This window comes from Cupressus sempervirens, chromosome 1, assembly GCF_028749045.1.
Source record: "Cupressus sempervirens isolate cs-2001-9-10 chromosome 1, ASM2874904v1, whole genome shotgun sequence".
Classification (NCBI taxonomy): domain Eukaryota; kingdom Viridiplantae; phylum Streptophyta; class Pinopsida; order Cupressales; family Cupressaceae; genus Cupressus; species Cupressus sempervirens.
Window position 1 is genome coordinate 710,543,552 of NC_143118.1, and position 17,881 is coordinate 710,561,432.

General features: G+C 33.3%; 1 long non-coding RNA gene across 1 annotated transcript; it reads left to right on the forward strand.

The window, feature by feature from the left end:
- The first annotated feature begins 16,507 nt into the window (after positions 1 to 16,507).
- LOC149579939 (uncharacterized) lies at positions 16,508 to 17,580 on the forward strand. Its single transcript, XR_016359770.1, has 3 exons — positions 16,508 to 16,601; positions 16,857 to 17,101; positions 17,362 to 17,580. It is a non-coding gene; the product is annotated as an uncharacterized LOC149579939 (long non-coding RNA).
- The last annotated feature ends 301 nt before the right edge of the window (positions 17,581 to 17,881 follow it).

Consider the following 17,881-nt stretch of genomic DNA (forward strand, 5'->3'; position numbering starts at 1 on the left):
ACCAAAGATCTCTTTTAAATCACTCCCAAGTGAATTTTTCATTTTTTTGAAGATGAGAGGTTTACCAACCCTTACATTACCCTTCTAGAACCTAGTTTTAATGCATTTACTAACTAGCCATATGGGACCCAATTAGAGAGAGGTATGACTTTTGATGATATTATTCCAAATCTTAGAACCATAGAGAAGGTATGTGTTAAATATTTAGGACGTGAGGAAAAAAAAACTAAAATATTTCTCTTTCCTAATTTTCTACCACCTTCTAATGTCTTTGGCTAATTACCAACTAATTTTAGTTTTGAATTCTTTATTAATTTACCTCACTTTCTACCAGCCAATTTGGAAAAGGCTTGAAGTTTACAGATAGTACCCAAGCTGACAAAGCTAATCCTTTCTTTTGCTTCCAAGAACATCTAAAGGAAATTCTTTTGAATTCTCTCTACAAAAAGGGTCATAGAAGAATAGATATTAGAGATGGAGTGGAAGTAGACAAGGATGCTCTATAGGGAATGTATTAGGAGCTAGAGTTTGCCTGCACTACTAAGGACTTTCCCTTCCCATCCTATCAACTTCTTCTAAAGCCTTTCAAAAATCAAATTGTAGAACTATTGATTGACCTCCAAGATTGTGAGAGTGATCCCTAGCATCCTAGAATGTAGGTGACACAATTTTGTAAAGAAATTTTAATATTAAATATGTAAATTTCACTTTTATCAAAATTGATGTGTTGTCCTGAAACATGATCATACTAGTCAAGGAGGATCTTCTATTTCTTTTCTTTAACAGTAGAGGAGTTCCTTGATAGAAAGGTGTCAACCGAAAAACGTTGTAAGACCTCTAATGGTAGAGTTGTGGATGGTTTGGTTCCCTAAATAGCCCCAACATTGACTTTCAAAAAAAAATTCTCCCTAGGACCTCTTGCAGCATAATAAAGACATATGGTGAGAGATAACCACCCTAATATAGGGCCCTCCAAAAGGGGAAAGAACAACAATAATTCCAATAAAAAACTAACGTAAAATTGGATCGATCCAATCATAACCTGAATTAGTTCAATAAGTCTCCTATTGAAGCCAATCGTAGACATGAAAATGAAAAGGAAATCCTTATTGACCCAATGATGAGCTCTTTAGAAATATCTAGCTTGAGAACCATCCCCATCCTTTTTCTTTTATCCATACAATGAATGATCTTGTGAGTTGTCATAATAGGATCAAATATTTTTTGTCCAATAACAAACCATTTGTGAGAGGGGCTTATTAACTTATCCTCAAGGGGCTTGATGTGGTTATCAAGTACATTGAAGAAGACATCATAAGCTATGTTACATAACCTCATGAGTCTTAAATATGCAAAAGAAACTAAATGTCCTATATTTTAAGCACCATAACAATGGACATTTTTTTTAGGCTTCTCAAAAAATTAAATATTCTAATAAAATGTTTCAAAACTTTGGTAAGGTTGCCTAAAATAAGATCCCCAAAAAAGGGAAGAACGTATGGGGAATCCATCAGTTCTAGGAACCTCTCCTAACTTTACAGAGAACACTTCCATATTGATCTATTATTTAGTAATAAGATGAAGGAGCCTCTCATTATCATGGTTATTGAACATTGCCAAGATGGATCTGTTAAGATATATTCGTTACCTCTAAGTCAATATACAACTTCTAGTTAACTAGAGTTTGTTTGAAGAACATAGTAGCCCATTCTCCCAAATCTTTAGGTTTAGATAGACATGTGTTATTTACTCCTAGGAGGATTTTGATCTTATTTATCTTTCTATGAGAAGAGAATGATCTATTGAGGAAGGAAGCTTCCCTATCTCCCTCTGAAAACCACTGAAATCTAGAGTACTTATTTGATAATATTTCCTCCATGGGGATAATTTCCTTCCATATTCTCCTCTATCTATCCTCCTTTAGATGATGATAAATGATCACTCCTCAAATTTTCATACACTCCCTCAATCGAACTAGATTTTCTTCAATAACTTCCTTTCGTTTAAATACATATTGGAAATATAGACTTTATCTAATAAGTAACCTCCTTTTGTATATTTTCCAATGTCTTAGCCAACTTGAACATGGTCATGTTGGAATTACAATAGGAGAGGTGAACTTTGAGCTGGGGGGGTAGAGAAGGGTGAATCAATGCTTTAAACTTTAACCCATAAAACATTCACCATACATCCATCTCACAATTTAACAAGTAAATTAAAATACCATGTAAACATATACATCTAAAGTATGTAATCTAGTAAGCATTCACACATATATGACACAAGATATGATAAATTAGAAACCCTCCAATGAGATGGTAAAAATAGGGTGGGGTTGACACCCACAAATCTTCACTATTGCAATAATAAAGTGTATCTAATGAAGGTTACAATGTTTGATCATGAAACATGATCTACCCTATGAGAGGTCTACCATGTTAAAGGATTATAAAGACTATTAGGTCTTACCTTGTTAAAGGATTTCAAAACCCTATTAGAGGTGTGCTTGGTTAAAGCACTTCAACTCACAATTAAGTAAGCATCTTGATAGAGGATTTCAATACAACCTATTAGGACTACTATATTAAGTTATTTAACTAATTCACCTATTAGAATGTCTCAAAAATGATCCTATGATTAGCACTTTGTTGCTTGATGTCAGATCACTTCTATCCTTCTGTGTACCTAATCCTTCTTGATCAAATGTCTCTTTGTTTTTCACTATTCCTTCCTTAGTTCTCCTTTGACTAATTCTGTAATGAAATTTAGATCATAATACCATGGTCACCATGAATGTCTTGTTTGTGCATGCAACTATCCTTCTCTCTACTTGATCAATCATTCATTCCCTTAACAAAACTTTGGGGTTTTTCCTCCTTAAGAAGACCTGGGTGGCTTAGGATTAGGTATGAATCAATGGCTATGATTCATCCATATTTCCACTTAAACCTCCCCTTTACCTGATTGGATACATGTAATACATAGGTATTCCCACTTAAGATTTATTCTTATGAAGAAAATATTGTAAATCAATACTTAATTCAGCTAAAAATGATTTACGTAGTAGTTTGTGCCAATAAAAACAACTATGTCAAAACTGTGTTACTCAGCATTTGAAGTCCCTAATGCTCAACACTAACTAAGACTTCAATGATGTCACTCAACAATTGAATGAATCAACATGCACTACTTTCTTGGCTCTTGAATCACTCAACACATGTTGTCTACTTGTCACATGAGTGACCTGGCATTCTCTAACCTTACATGTTGTGCTCGACACATGTTACTTGTTTGGCATGAACTAAGTAAATGAATTAAGTGTATAGAAACCCACTTGTCAAAACCAATATGAGATTAAAAATCTCCCCCTTCGACATGAGTGTCAAAAATACCTGGTCATATAGTTACACTGTTATTTTTATGAGTGTAACATAGATGTTTATTCGACTTCTACATAAAATTTCAAAATATCAAAATTTTGCAAGACATGACATATCTCAAAATTTCATAACTCCCTCTAAGTTGTTTGATCTATCCTATACTATACTTTATATCAAAATTTATCTCTTACTGAGTAGATTTGCATTAACTAATACCTTTTCTCTATTCATACTCCCTCTTGGATATATATCTCTTTGTTCTTCTTTCTCCCCCATGACTCTTACTTCACTTTTTTGACACTAATGTCAATGGGTTACTACCTAATAGTGTATTTGTCGAAAAAGGATTTATGAACCTCAAGTATAATTTTAAGAGTTGCATCCCAATAATTACAAACTACCTCCAAAGACTTAATTCAAATGGCTAGCTTGGTAGCAAGGTGGACTAAGCCGTCTAGTGTAGAAGGATTGGGGTCTTTCTTCATAAGTATTTTTGCATAGTCTAGTTCCTTTTGTAAAATATCCATATGAGGATTCATGGTTGCTTGGATGCTAATCAATTTAGCCCTTATGTTAGCTTCATCTACTTGTAGTGATGCTAACTGACTTTGGGATTGCAATAGGGTCCTAAAGTGTTTCCCACTTTGAGTTGAAGGCTTGGGAAATATTGCATCAGATAACTGTATTTAGCTCTCCAAACTCAAGATGTGATTTCTTATTTCTTGTGTGAAGAGTCTAGGGTTACATAGTTTGGTGTACAAAGAGAAAATGTTCTCTAGTACCTTCTTCATACCATCTATCTTAGTTTCCAACACAACCTATGTTAATGCAATATCACTAGATATCTTCTCATTCACCTTATTTTGAAACTTCTTTTTAGACCATTCTATTAGTTTGACATTAGTATTTAGGTTTGTGTCACATACTATTTCCACTATATTTGTCAATTCTTCAATGGTAGGCTTTGTTTCAATTGGAGTAGGTAGACTGAATGCATCTAAGAAAATTTCTTTGATATTAATCAAAGCTTTCTTCTTCCAATGCTCCCTTCTAAGTAGTTCTTGATGTTTCTTCTTTATAAGGGCCTCTTGTAGTATACCCATCTACTCAATTATTATTGTTCTATAATCAAATTTTGGCAATACAATCTCTTCATCTAGGCTAACATCTCCATAACTAAATACCTCTTGTGCCTTAAATAAGCTAGAAATTGGCACTCAGAATTTTAATGGTGTAGCATATGTGCCCATCTTCTAAAGATTTTGACTAGAACAAGTACCATGATTCTAGTAATGTCACCAGTGCTTGGATAGGTTCTAGCTCCTTTGGCTTGGGTGTCAAACTTGTCTCTTTAGACTTGTCCTTTTCTACCTCTATGATTTTAGTTACACCTTGATCTTGTGCTAGAGGTATAGGTGTATCTACTTGACCTATTTGGCTTTGTATCCCATCATTTACTATTGTTTCCACCTTTCTTTCTCCCCTTATCTCAACCTTGTCTTTTTTCAATTTCTTGTACATTTTTTGAGACTAGAGTGCCTTCCATGAGTGTAGTGATAGAGCAACTTGATGTCTCCTATTTTTTATATACAACAATGTGTTGTGAAGGTTGTACACTTTTGACTTGAGGAGTCATTATAGGTATTTCTTGTGTTTTCAATTCCTCCCCTACAGTTATAGTCTTTGACTTCTAAATTTCATATACACTCACTAGTACAAGATTGTCACATAATTTTGACTAGAGAGTGGACTAGACAAGTATCTTTTTAAAATCTTCCTTTGTAAGAGGATTAATGTTCTGATCAGTAGGATCAAAGACATCATTTACTATGATGGTTTCAATGTTTATACATGTCACCCGTGGAGGGCTACACTCAACATTTGTGTATCTTGTACACTCTATTCAAATTTCTACACTTAGCTAGTGCCAAATCATAAATATTCATATCAATGCCACCCTCAACTTTGCCTTGTTCATTATCATTTTCTTCATCTTCTCCTACCTTAGTAGGTGTCTAGTCATCTTCTTTTGATGTCTTGAGTCTGTATATTAACTTCCACATGTGTTTGGACTTATTTATAATATCCTCTATATTGTTCTATAGTATGCTAAATTTATTCTCTATACTTAGGTACAAATCTTACAGCATATTTCTTAACGGCTTTTGACATTTCAACCTTACTAAATTCTAGCATAACTTTAGCAAGGGATGTCTCCCTAATTCTTCTTTCAATTTTTAAACAATAATTCCATTTTTCCTCAACTCTATCATATAAGCTTTTAGTAATGGAGTTGGCTAGCTCTAGAGGAGTCTTTTTGAATGCAACCTTAATGGCATATACTACCTCATCCACTTGGTTCTTCTCAATCTTACCAAGCTTATTAAACTTAATGTGAGAGAATACTAACAAATTATAATTGTTTCTAACATTCTCACATAGATTATCTAGGTCCAAGGAGGAACTATGACTCACCACTTGGAACTACCTGTTGTCATTAGATTTAGCTTAAGCAAAATACTTTCTTCTTGGTCTCTTCAATGCTCCACCTTCCTACTCTTTAGGCTCCACCTCTTTAGCCTTCTATGTAGTTACTCTTGTACTATTCCTTGTGGTAGGTGCTATTGGTTTGGGATGACTAGCTTTTGCAAACTTCTTGGTTTTTTTCACTACTTGAGTTTTATCCTTTCTTTTCTTCTTGTCAGTAGTAATATGTGCTTCACTAGCTTCTTCTTCCTTGACACCTTTTATAGTATCTACTTCCTCCTCTTCCTAATATTCTCCCTAACCTCATGTCAGTGCTAGTGGTGCTTGAGCCCATATGTCCTCTTCTTCTTCTTCATTGACTCCCTCATCCAATTTTTCTTTTAATTTCCTCATCAATTTGTTCTTCATTCTCATCACTAAAGAAGTATTAAAATCCATAGTGATCTTTGATTTGACCAAGTCATAATTACCAAACGCTTTGGCTTCCTTATCCACTTCTTCTATAAGTAATGTTATGATTGTTATAAAGGCCTCATTAACATTGATCTGATATCCTAATAGCCTTAGCCATCTCATCCTGAATTACTACTTGAACATATGTGTGATCAATATCAACTAGGAAGAAAACCTCATCATAATGTTTCTTCACTAGTGAGATTAGTATCCTTAGTCTTTTCTTCATGGTTTTCTTAAAATCTTCAAAATAACTCATCATCATTGACTCAAATTTATCACCTAATTGCTCAATAAATTCCCCTATTTGAACTAAAATTATTCTACTCACCTTTCATGTAACCTTACCAAATGTAGGAAATGTATTCTGCACATAGAAGAAAATACATACCAGAATAGATCCAAATTTATACTAAGCACTCTTGGTTCTCCTTATGGCTTCCAAATTCTCAATCAATTGTTACAATTGCAACTTAGCAAGATCATAAGTATGATCCTTCTTCAAAATTTTGTATCCCATATCCATTGCAATGCAAGGTACTCTATCTAGTCTAGTAGATTGATAAAACTTGTGTGTTACTACCCTCACTGCAAAACCTATTAGGGGATTTGTGATAATATAAATGGTCATTTCCCTTTTATTCCATACAGCCCCTATGTTCTTTTGAATGAGTTCCTTTGACTCATTTTTTATGTTCTTAGGCCAATCTAGGGTTGGATACGCTATTATACTATGAACAATCTTCTTTGCTATTTTAACTAGCTCATTTTCTAACCATATAGAGCTATCATGAATTCTGCTTAAGACAATCTTAATCCACTCTGTTTTGAAGATGTTGGGGAAATCTAGGGCACGAATTAACCTTTTCTTCTTTAAAATATTGTATTCTTCCTTCAATGCTCCATTTTCCCATAGTTTCCCATATTCTTCTCTGATTTGCATATCTCCTATGCTTCCAATCTTGCAAGTGTAACAATTCCTGACATCTTAAATCATCAAAACTTGCAACGGTATCATAGGAAATGTACAAGAGGGATCCTTCTTAGAAGCTATGTCTAGAATAGCCTTGAAAATAGGTTGTTTGATTTCATTGCTACTTAACTAAACATTTAAAACCTCTTTTTTCTCTACACCTTTCACTTTAGAAGAACTAGATACCATTACATATATCTAGGGTTTGTGAAACTTTAAACTGTATACCTCATCACATGGTAAATACCTTATAAATCCTACTAAAATGGTGTCAAACATTCATTCAAATCTCCTCCAAATGCTTAGATCAAATTCTCTAGATTGCCTTTATCTCTTTGTGTTCTTCTTTGAATTCAAATGATGTTAAATGAGCAAAAAATGATCAAGTAGCCCTTAAAACACTGCAATTAACGTTAAGTACTTACACAATTATAAGCTCGATATCAATTGATTTCTGGCTCACTCGGCATCCACATTTTTTTCCATATGCTTAGCAACAACTATGAGCTCGTCCTCAACTAACAAATTTTGTTAGCTTGACATCAAATAATACTTCACTCAGCAACCATATGAAACTTTTCATGCTCGATAGTATCATGAAAAAAATGATAAAACTTGAAGATTTATTCTTGACCTCTAACAACATTTTTCATCTTTATTCATGCATATGTAATCTTTTCAAAACTAAATCCTTGGAATTGATGTATGTTATATCTTTTAAATATCAATCCTACATACCTCTTGATTTCTTAATTTGATGAGGTGTGATCACCTCACCCATTGGGTGAAGAGATCTCATCTACACTTGATGTGATGCAATCTTCCTTTATTTTCCATGTCTTGTTCATCTCGTCTCTGACATTTTCAATATCAGCCTTGCCTTTTGCCTTTGTTGAGCTCACAACTTGGTGCCTTTGACCTTGTTGGACAATATTGGCTAATGTGACTAGTCTTAAAATAGCTAAAACAAGTAGTTTGACTCAACCACCTTTCGGAATCACTTCTGAAGTGTGTTCTAATATAGTTCTTAGGAGCATGTCCATACTCTTGACATTAGTGAGAACTATACCTTGTTTTATAATCCCAGTTATAAGAGTTACTATTATTCTTTACCATTGTTTTCTTGTTTGATGACCACATGTGTTTGGATCTACATTCAAAAGCTCTATGTCCATACTTCTGATAGTTATAATAGTATCCTTCAAATCTTTGAGCATGCATGGTCTTGGTTTTGTGTTCATATGCCTAATGACCTTGTTTGTTTCACTTGTGGCAGTGACCCATGTTCTTCTACTCGACATTCTAATTTATAGTCTTTCTCCTGCACAAACTAGTAGTATCTCCTTTCTTACCACAATTATGACATGTAGGTTTGGATTTCTTCCTTTATTACTTCTTTCTTTAGCACCTTTGGATGATTCTCCTTATTCCATACTTGTGTATCCTAGTCTAGATGTATCATTGTTAGATCTAGGAGATCTCATCAGTTGTTCAAAGTACTTGATGGCTTTACTAGGTTTATTAAAACTTTTATCAAACTCCTTTTTCCTTTTTAGATCATTGATGAAATGTTCATTCTGCAACTTATAGTGTTGTGATTTTAATGTCCTTGGCATTTAGTTTATGATTTACCATCATCATTTGACCCAAAGTTTTTAATTGGTGTTAGCAATCCTGGTTACCTTTGATGATCTCTCTTCCAATATGCTTGTCAAAACTCTTTTTTCATATTCAATCATGAATTTTTCTTCCATAGCTTTCTTTTTCTATTTAGTCACCTAAAATAGTAATATGACTTGCGATTCTTGCTCTCTCTTAAGATTTCTAATCTCTTCAACTAGGGTTATATTATTTTCCATTAGATCTACAACTATTGTATCAAATTCATTGGAGTTTCCATTTGCAAATAGCTTAGTGGTTTCCATCTCTTGGTATTGTGTGTCATTCTCTTCAATAGTAATTTCCTTCCTTCTTCTTAATGATTTATAGATCTTCTCTTGCTTTGTTCAACTAATTTAGAATGAGTTATATTTCAATCTCCTAGTTCTCAATAACTTTTCCTAATTGTAGACTTCCATTTCCAAGATCTTTCCTCAATGATGCTAAGTTTTACTTTCAAAGGACTGTGCTTTGATACCAGTTGTTGAAATTATAGTAGGAAACTTAAACTCTGGGGGGGGGGGGGGGGTGAATCAGTTCTTTAAATATTAACCCATAAAATATTCACCATACATTCCTCTCTCAATTTAACAAGTAAACTAAAATACCATGTAAATTATATACATCTAAAGTATAGAAACAAGTAAGCATTCACACATATATGACACAAGATAAAATTACCTAGAAACCCTCCAATGAGAAACTAAAATTGGGGTGGGGATGACACTCACAAATTTTTATGCTATACAGTAATAAAGAGTATCCAATGAAGGTTACAATTTTTGATCATGAAACATGATCTACCCTATGAAAGGTCTGCCCTATTAAATCATTTCAAAGATTATTATGTCTTACCCTATTAAAGGGTTTCAACACCCTATTAGAAGTGTACCTAGTTAAATGACTTCAACTCACAATTAAGTAAGAACTTTGTTAGCGGATTTCAATATAGCCTATTAGGACTAATCTATTAAGAGATTTAATTGATTCACATATTAGATTGTCTCAGCAATGATCCAATGATTAGCACTTTGTTGTTTGATGTTAGATCACTTCTATCTTATTATGTACTTTATCCTTCTTGATCAAATGCCTCTCTATTGTTCATTTTTTCCTTCCTATATTCTCCTTTAATTAATTAAATGTTTGAGAATCTCATTATGGTTAAGCAATCTCAACAAAAATTTGGCTATTTCATTAGTGACAATATAACCAATCCTGTAAATAGAATATCCTTAACCATAAATAAAGGGTACCTCCCCTAAATTTAATTTTATTCAAGGAATTACAAGATCTTTTCAACCTCTTTGGGATGCTTTTCATGCATTCAAAAGATAAAATAACATGGCATAAAAACTAATGAGGTTTCTTGTAGGTCCAATTATTTAATCTTTAGTTAATTTACTTAGAGGTCCCCAAGGTTTATTAGAATAAGATTTAGATTCAAAAATGTTACGTTTTAGAATAAGATTTAGAATAATTTTTACACTATACATGAAAGAATGCTAACCATGGATAGAGGTTTTCAATTCCCTTATAGATATATTCTTTATAAATAAGAGAATTTTTTTATCACTAATTGTAACATGAAGATGCTTTGAATGGGTGATTTTAGTGCCCCCACTTTCCCTTTGAGAATTCTTCTTAAAAAATATTTCATATCATAGATGATGTCACCTCTAATAAGATCCTAGGAAACTTGAAGAATGCAAGGGAGAAATAATGAGGTCCAAGAGCCTTAGCTTTCATAGACAACACTATCACATTGATCTCTTTCTCAGTAATAAGATGAAGGATCTTTTCATTGTCATAACTATTCAACACTATCAAGATGAATTTATTAAGATGTGTCCCTTACCTCTAAGTCAATATTCACACTCAAGTTAGCCAAAGTTTCTTCAAATAATTTAGCATCCCATCTTCCAAAATACTTATGTTTAGATACGTAAGTTTTGTTTATGTCTAGGAGGATTTTGATAGAATTTCTCTTTCTATGAGAAGATGTTGATTTGTGTAGGAATGAATCATTGCTACCTCCCTCTGATAACCACTAAAATCTAGAACACTTCTTTTAGAATATTTCCTCCCTATGGATATTTTCCTTCCTTTTTTCCTCCTCCAATTCTCCTCCTTTAGATGATCATAAACAGTTGCTCCTCAAGTTTTCATACACTCCCAAAAGTAATTCATATTTTCTTGAATAACCTCCTTTCATTTAAATATACATCCAAAAGATGATTTTCTCTATTTCATAATCTCCCTTTGTATATTTTCCAATCTTTTACCCAACCTAAACATGGCCATTCTCCTCACTTGAATATTCTATCACTTAGTTAATATATCATAGAATCCATGATGGGAATACCACATTATCTCATAATGTAAGGTATTTTATCCTTTGTACATTTTCTTTTTCTAAACTAGTAGAATAAGGGAGTGGTATGAGGTTATTTAAGGCAGACTATGAAGGGTTGGCGATAAGGAGATATCCCAACCAATAGAGCAAAGAAATCCATCTAGTGTAACCTAGATGAAGTCTTTTCCATTTATATTGATAGACTTGGTGAACCAAGATCTCATGAACCTAAGATTCATTAATTCATTGATGTTATTAGAACTAGCCAGGTCTAGCATACTATCATTAAAATATGTTTATCTAACCAACTTCTTAGAGGGGAAGTGGGGGGTATTGAAATCACCCATAAAAGAAACTTCATGTACAATTAGTGGTCAAAATATCATTCATATCCTCCTAGTTCAACATCCTCCTAGCTAGAGTGTAGTCCAACATAGTTATTGAGGTTAAACTAGGAGAGGTCATGGTTGTCAAGTATCATTATAATGAATAAAGATAGTCCATTATAGTACTTCAAATTGCTTATATCAAATTAATTAGATACAATTAAACTCAATATTCATATATGGTTCAGTCCAATCTAAATTATCAACCCATAGAAGGAGCGATTTTCAACAAACTACAAAACAACATTTGAATGCTATCCATCAATTTTAAACAAAGAAATCCATGATAGGAGACTATCTTCCCATTTAAGCTTAAGACCATCATGTTGAATGATATTATATGACTTTGAAAACCATGCTTCCTATTGCAAAGCAGGAGGAGGTGGGTGGGTGCCAGTTACTAGACATGGTTAAGTAGCATTATTTCTAGCCATAGATGATGATTTCTGGCATAAAGTAGATTCTAACAAGTTGATGGTAGAGATTTCTTGGATTATACTTTTCTTTTTTTAAGTTTAGTATAATGTTAAACATTGTTCCATTTATTTTAATATGTTTTATAGATTTGGTAAATCATAATTAAATCAATAGTAATTTAAAATTAAAAATTTTAATTGATTATTATAATATTTATATTCTTTAATGATAAAAATATGTTTTATAAATTAAATTTATGCAAGTATCAAATTTATATATAATAAAACAAAGAATGATTCGTCAAAAGTAATAATTTTTATAATTTTTGAAAATATTTATAAAAGAAAAAACTAAGAAAGAAAAATAGTTTTAGAATTTATTGTTTCATAGAGAAAAATTACTTCATGAAAATATGACAAGAAATGACCTTCAATTTATGAGAAAAATTTGAGAATGACTGACATAATTGATATGTAATTTCATTAAAGTGTGAAATACAAATATTTCTTTACATATTTTTCATTTAACAAGCACTACTTATATTTGTATTTGCAATAGAAATTTACGTTCTTTCAAGTACAATTCATCGATAAGTGTTTGAAATAAGTAACAATGATTCCTCATTTGAACTATGTCGAATTAATTTTTATTTTTTTGTTACAACGTTTTCAAATATATACACCACAATTTGAAAAAAAACTTCCTTTAAATCCATGGAGATTAGACAAGGTTATCTTCAAGACAGCAATGTCAAGGACCAAATAGACATACCAACAACCAATGACGAATATTTCTAAATTAATCAATTTTGCACTCTAAAAACATTTTTTTTGTGAATTCTACATTTCCAAACTAGTTTCCATTTATTTATATTAGAACTTCCATATTCCTCATCATATATTACTATAGGCTTGACACTTCTCTTTTGGATGCAAGCTCTAGTTCTATAATAAGAAACACTAAATTTCCTCATTTTTTAATAATTGCTAGATGTTAAAAATTTGAATTGGAAATCATATAGCACCAAAAAAAAAAAAAAGGACAACAAAATTAAAATAATTTATTATATCATACATATAGTTTAAACCAATTTTAAGAAAAGAAAAAATTAATTAAAAAGACATTTTTGACATATCTTCAAAAGATGCATGAAGATTCATTTGCTAATTATATAGTATATAATTATCTTATAAATAATAATTATTTATAAGAAAGGTTCAATGTAAAGTCCATAAAAACTCTGTTGAACAATTGTAGTTCAAAGTATAAATAACAATAATAATAGATGTCTCATGATATTGATACTGAACTATATAAGAAACGTTCAATGTAAAGTCCATACAAACTCTATTGAATAATTGTAGTCCAAAGTATAAATAACAATAACAATAGATGTCTCATGATATTGATACTGAACTATAGTTCCTTTCTAATTTGATTTAAGCCTTTATTCAATTAGGAACAAATATTTGTAAATACAAATATTTGTAAATGTAACATTGATATGATTCAATTAAAAGATAACAATATACATTGAATTCTAGTAAAATATCACACACTAAGGAAAAAAATTAATTTTGAAAACAATAAATAAACTATTTAACACTTCTACTTCTAATGTTAGAATGAAGCTTAGTATGTAATATTTACATTGTGTTCTTACAAATCAAATACAAAAAAGCTGATTCCAGATCTGCGAGAAATCATAATTCATACTTCTGATTTAATTTCTCCACAAAAGGGCTACGCGGTGGGGGAGTCTCCCGTATTTGATTTTTTTCAGTTTATTGGCTGCATCCATTGTTGCCCATGCCTTCCCTGCTATGTCACTAGCTTTTGAAATCTTTTGCTCCTCAAAATCTGCAGCCCATTTGTTGTAGCTTTCTTTTCGGGCAAGCCTGACAAGGAGTGATACACAACATTCGCCAAGAAGCTGCGTAGAAATTTCAAAAAGTGTTGGGGATCTACTATTTGTTTTTCCTTGATAAATTCAGAGACCTGCAACAAGGAATAAGTTGGGGCTACAATTTCCCGACATGCATACCCAAAGCTAACTTGTGTCTTTAGGCTTTTCAAATGCTCGGAAGCAGCACACCATATGGATTCACAAGGTTCTTTGGAACTCAAGATGAGATTCCTTCTGTAGAGGTATTGTTTAAACGGGCTGCTTATGTAGGCTGAGCACTTGAAAAATTTGGGCGTGCATTTGTCAAGCGCTTCAATGATGTAGTCATCTTCATGGCTGACCGGTCTTCCATACTTCCAATGCCGATAGCTGTTTTTCAGAGCCTTGAAATCTCTCTCCGCCTGGTATCTCAGCAGAAACGCCTCCATATTCGATGTACTGAACGATTCGGCATTTACGTGGACGTTCTTGGGAAAGTCTGCAAAATCAATGAGATCTCGTGCTTGTTTATAAGCAACCGCAGCTTCCTGCACCATAAATTAACTCTGTGTCGGCCAGCCTTAAACATCACGCACTAAGGAAGAAATTAAGCCTGGAAAAGTAAGTCAAATATTGACTATTTAACACTCAAATTTTGACTATTTAACACTTTTTCACTAGAAATAAAGCCTTAATGTGTAATGTTTAAACCGTTCGCTCTGTGCCGGTTAAGCCGTTCGTAACTCTGTTGATCATCTGGAGAAAGTATGCCACCTATTTCAGTTATCATCTTTACAAGCGACAGAGCTGTGATCCGCCATGTCCTTTCATTCACACCTGGGAAATAGTCTAACATTAACTGCACCGGCTCTCTCGTTTGCTTTATAAATTCTTTCAGTTGTTCCACAAATGAAGTTTCTGAACCGCAACTTCTCATTAGGCCAATCACCTCTTTGCATGCTTTGCCTTTATCAAAGGCTCTTGTCATGCTCTTCTTTATATCATTCAAAGAGCGACTGTTTGCAATGAGAAGTATCGCTGCATCTTCTCCATAAATGACTAGACTTCAAAGCTTCTTCATATTTCTTGAAATCTTTGACATCCGATTCAGAGGTGAGCTCTTCCATTGGATCATGACAAAGACTTTTGCAGCAAAGCAAAGCCAATAATCCCCAAAAGAACATGCTCATTAAAATTGTGACAGCAGCAGTGGTGAAGTAAAATGCAAGCCAGGGAATAACAAGAAAAGAGTAGATGGTCACCTTTATAACAATACATATTGATTTCAAGTGTATTTTTATCTTACTGTAGCGTTTGCATCCCTTCGACTTAAGCCAGACTGCAGACTTCCCCATTCCCATGAAATCATATACTGCATAACAAAATACAATTCTTTGTAGCAGATAGCAGCGAGAAATACCTGCAATAAAGACATGTTGACGATTATACCAGGACTTTTGAAGGTCCCGAAAATAAAGCACTTCACATATTCCGGTTGGCTAACTCGAGTCACCCACCATGTATTCAGTATCTTAGATTCAAATTCATCTTTTGTATCTCCATCCTGCAATTTACTTCCATCAAAATTAGACACAATAGTCCGACTGAGAGTTTCGGAGATGAATTTACCAACAATAACCACGTATTCCAGAAGGACCACCAAACCTATGATAGATAATAGAAGGACACCACCCGATCCAATGAACCACGGGGCTCTCTCTTTCTCCAAAGGGCTCACATCTTTAGCACCATGAATGACATAAACTTCTGTGGAAATATGAGTGGATATGCTTATCCGTAAAGCCCCAATATTGCTCCACTTTGTACCAGTGGATGCAATGGCCATCCGTGGAAGTAGAAACCCCACGAATACACATATTGTTACTCTTGCACAATCAATTGAAAGCTGGCTTTCAAGCAATGATTGTATCTTCCCCTTTTTCCCAAAGGCATTAATAATTTGAGCTTCTATGTAACCAAGGATCTGGATTGTTAGGCCAGTGAGAACAAGTGCTTCTTCTGGAACCCAAGTTGCCCCTCTCAACAAGAACTTGCTTATATCCCATAAGATTAAGACAAGGAAGAGAACAATTCCCAAACTTATCAGCATGTCTTTCAAGCTATATATACTACACGATAGAGTGGTTAAAGACGCTAATTTTAGACGGTGTTTTAATTTTGTCTTAACTACAAGTTTTATATTTAAATTATATTTTTAATCTTTAATTAACTATAAGGTAAGACAAAACCTAATATCAGTTTTCTTTAAGATAACTTTTCACTCCCTCAGTTTTCTTAAAGATAGCTTTTCATTCCGGCCTCCTGTTTCGGCACTCAACTCATCGTTTACCATGAACAGCTTATACTTTGCTCTGCTGAAACAATCCGTCAGCCACTGCAAAATCATGGAAATGCAATCATCAAAGGCGGGATTGGTTCAATTAGGTATTTTGATTAGGGTATATGTAGGAAGTACTCCCTATTTTAGATTTTATATTGGGCAACGACATTTATATTTTAGATTTTCTATGCCCTAGCCGTCTCTGTTCCACCTGCAAATTCTTCAATCAGGTTGCAGAGAAATTTAGATCTGCACAGCAAACAGGTAATAAATTTTGCATTCTAAATACCGGCATGATATGTTTTTTTTTTCTTTTGAATGTGGGTAATTTTGAATAATGCTCAATCCCTTGCTCTGTTTTGTTATCTGGGTTTTCAAAGATGAAAAAAACCCTTAATTGCATTTCCTTTGTTACTGCTTTTAATTTCATTCTATTGCCACTGCTGAAATATTCATGGGACTAGTTGGATATCCCTCTTCAGTATTTTGCGCCTAATTGTTGTCATTGGTGTTGGGTAGCCGTGCCCTTGATTCAGTTCGAACTGGAGTAGCAACAATGTGAATAGGAAGGAGTCATGGATTGAAAAATGATCTTAGATCAGAGCACTAGGGTTTATACCCTTACCTTGCTGGCACTCCTTAAACCGCTTCTATGCAGAGTTGTTCTTGGGAGGAGATATTATTGAAAAGTCACCCAATAATATTGTCCTAAGCTGCATCAACGATTCTAGCTAAGAAATCTATATCTCGGCCATCTCAAAAAGGTAACAAATTTCTCGTTTTAATTAGGGCATTTAATAAAAAAATACTATTTGCATAAATAGATTCTGGGTCACAATAAGTTAGACCTGTATTTCTTAAAATGCCTTATATATTTTAACTATATATTTTAAGTTCTATGTAGTCTATCGCACCCTAAAATAGTTTAAAATAGATATTAAAATATGAGAATTCTTCTTGAAATGTGAGGACAGATTGGAAAATTCGTACCTCTAAGGTTAATTGTGGAATCTCTATTTTGCAGAGGGAGAGTGCACTAGCACCATGCATGAATGAACTTTTGTGGTTGGCCAAACAGGAATGGTAGACATACAATGTTAGGAATGATGATCCTTAGAACACTATTCCATAGAAATGATACACATAAACATACTCTAGCAAAGCCTATTGGACAACCTACGTTGATACCAGGTTGCTTTCAATGTAGATCTTGTTTTTTTATTTAATCATTGGGTTCTAGTAATGTGTGTTTTATGATCCACCAAACAATAGAACAAAATACCAAAATATCTTATCCTCTCTTGAATAAAGTCTAGTGTATGCTAAGATTGCTATAAGATCATACAATGACTTCAAGGTTCCTTTAATGTTAGGTCTTGACTGTGGATAAGATCAGTGGTTGATGTAATTTGCTAATGATCGCAAGGGGCCTTACATGTTTATTCAGATTCATTTCAAGCCATACTGGATGTGGGAGCTATCTTAAGGTTTTGCAATGAAGTACTTTTTTGGAGTTTTCACAAAATATGTAGAAATTCAATAAG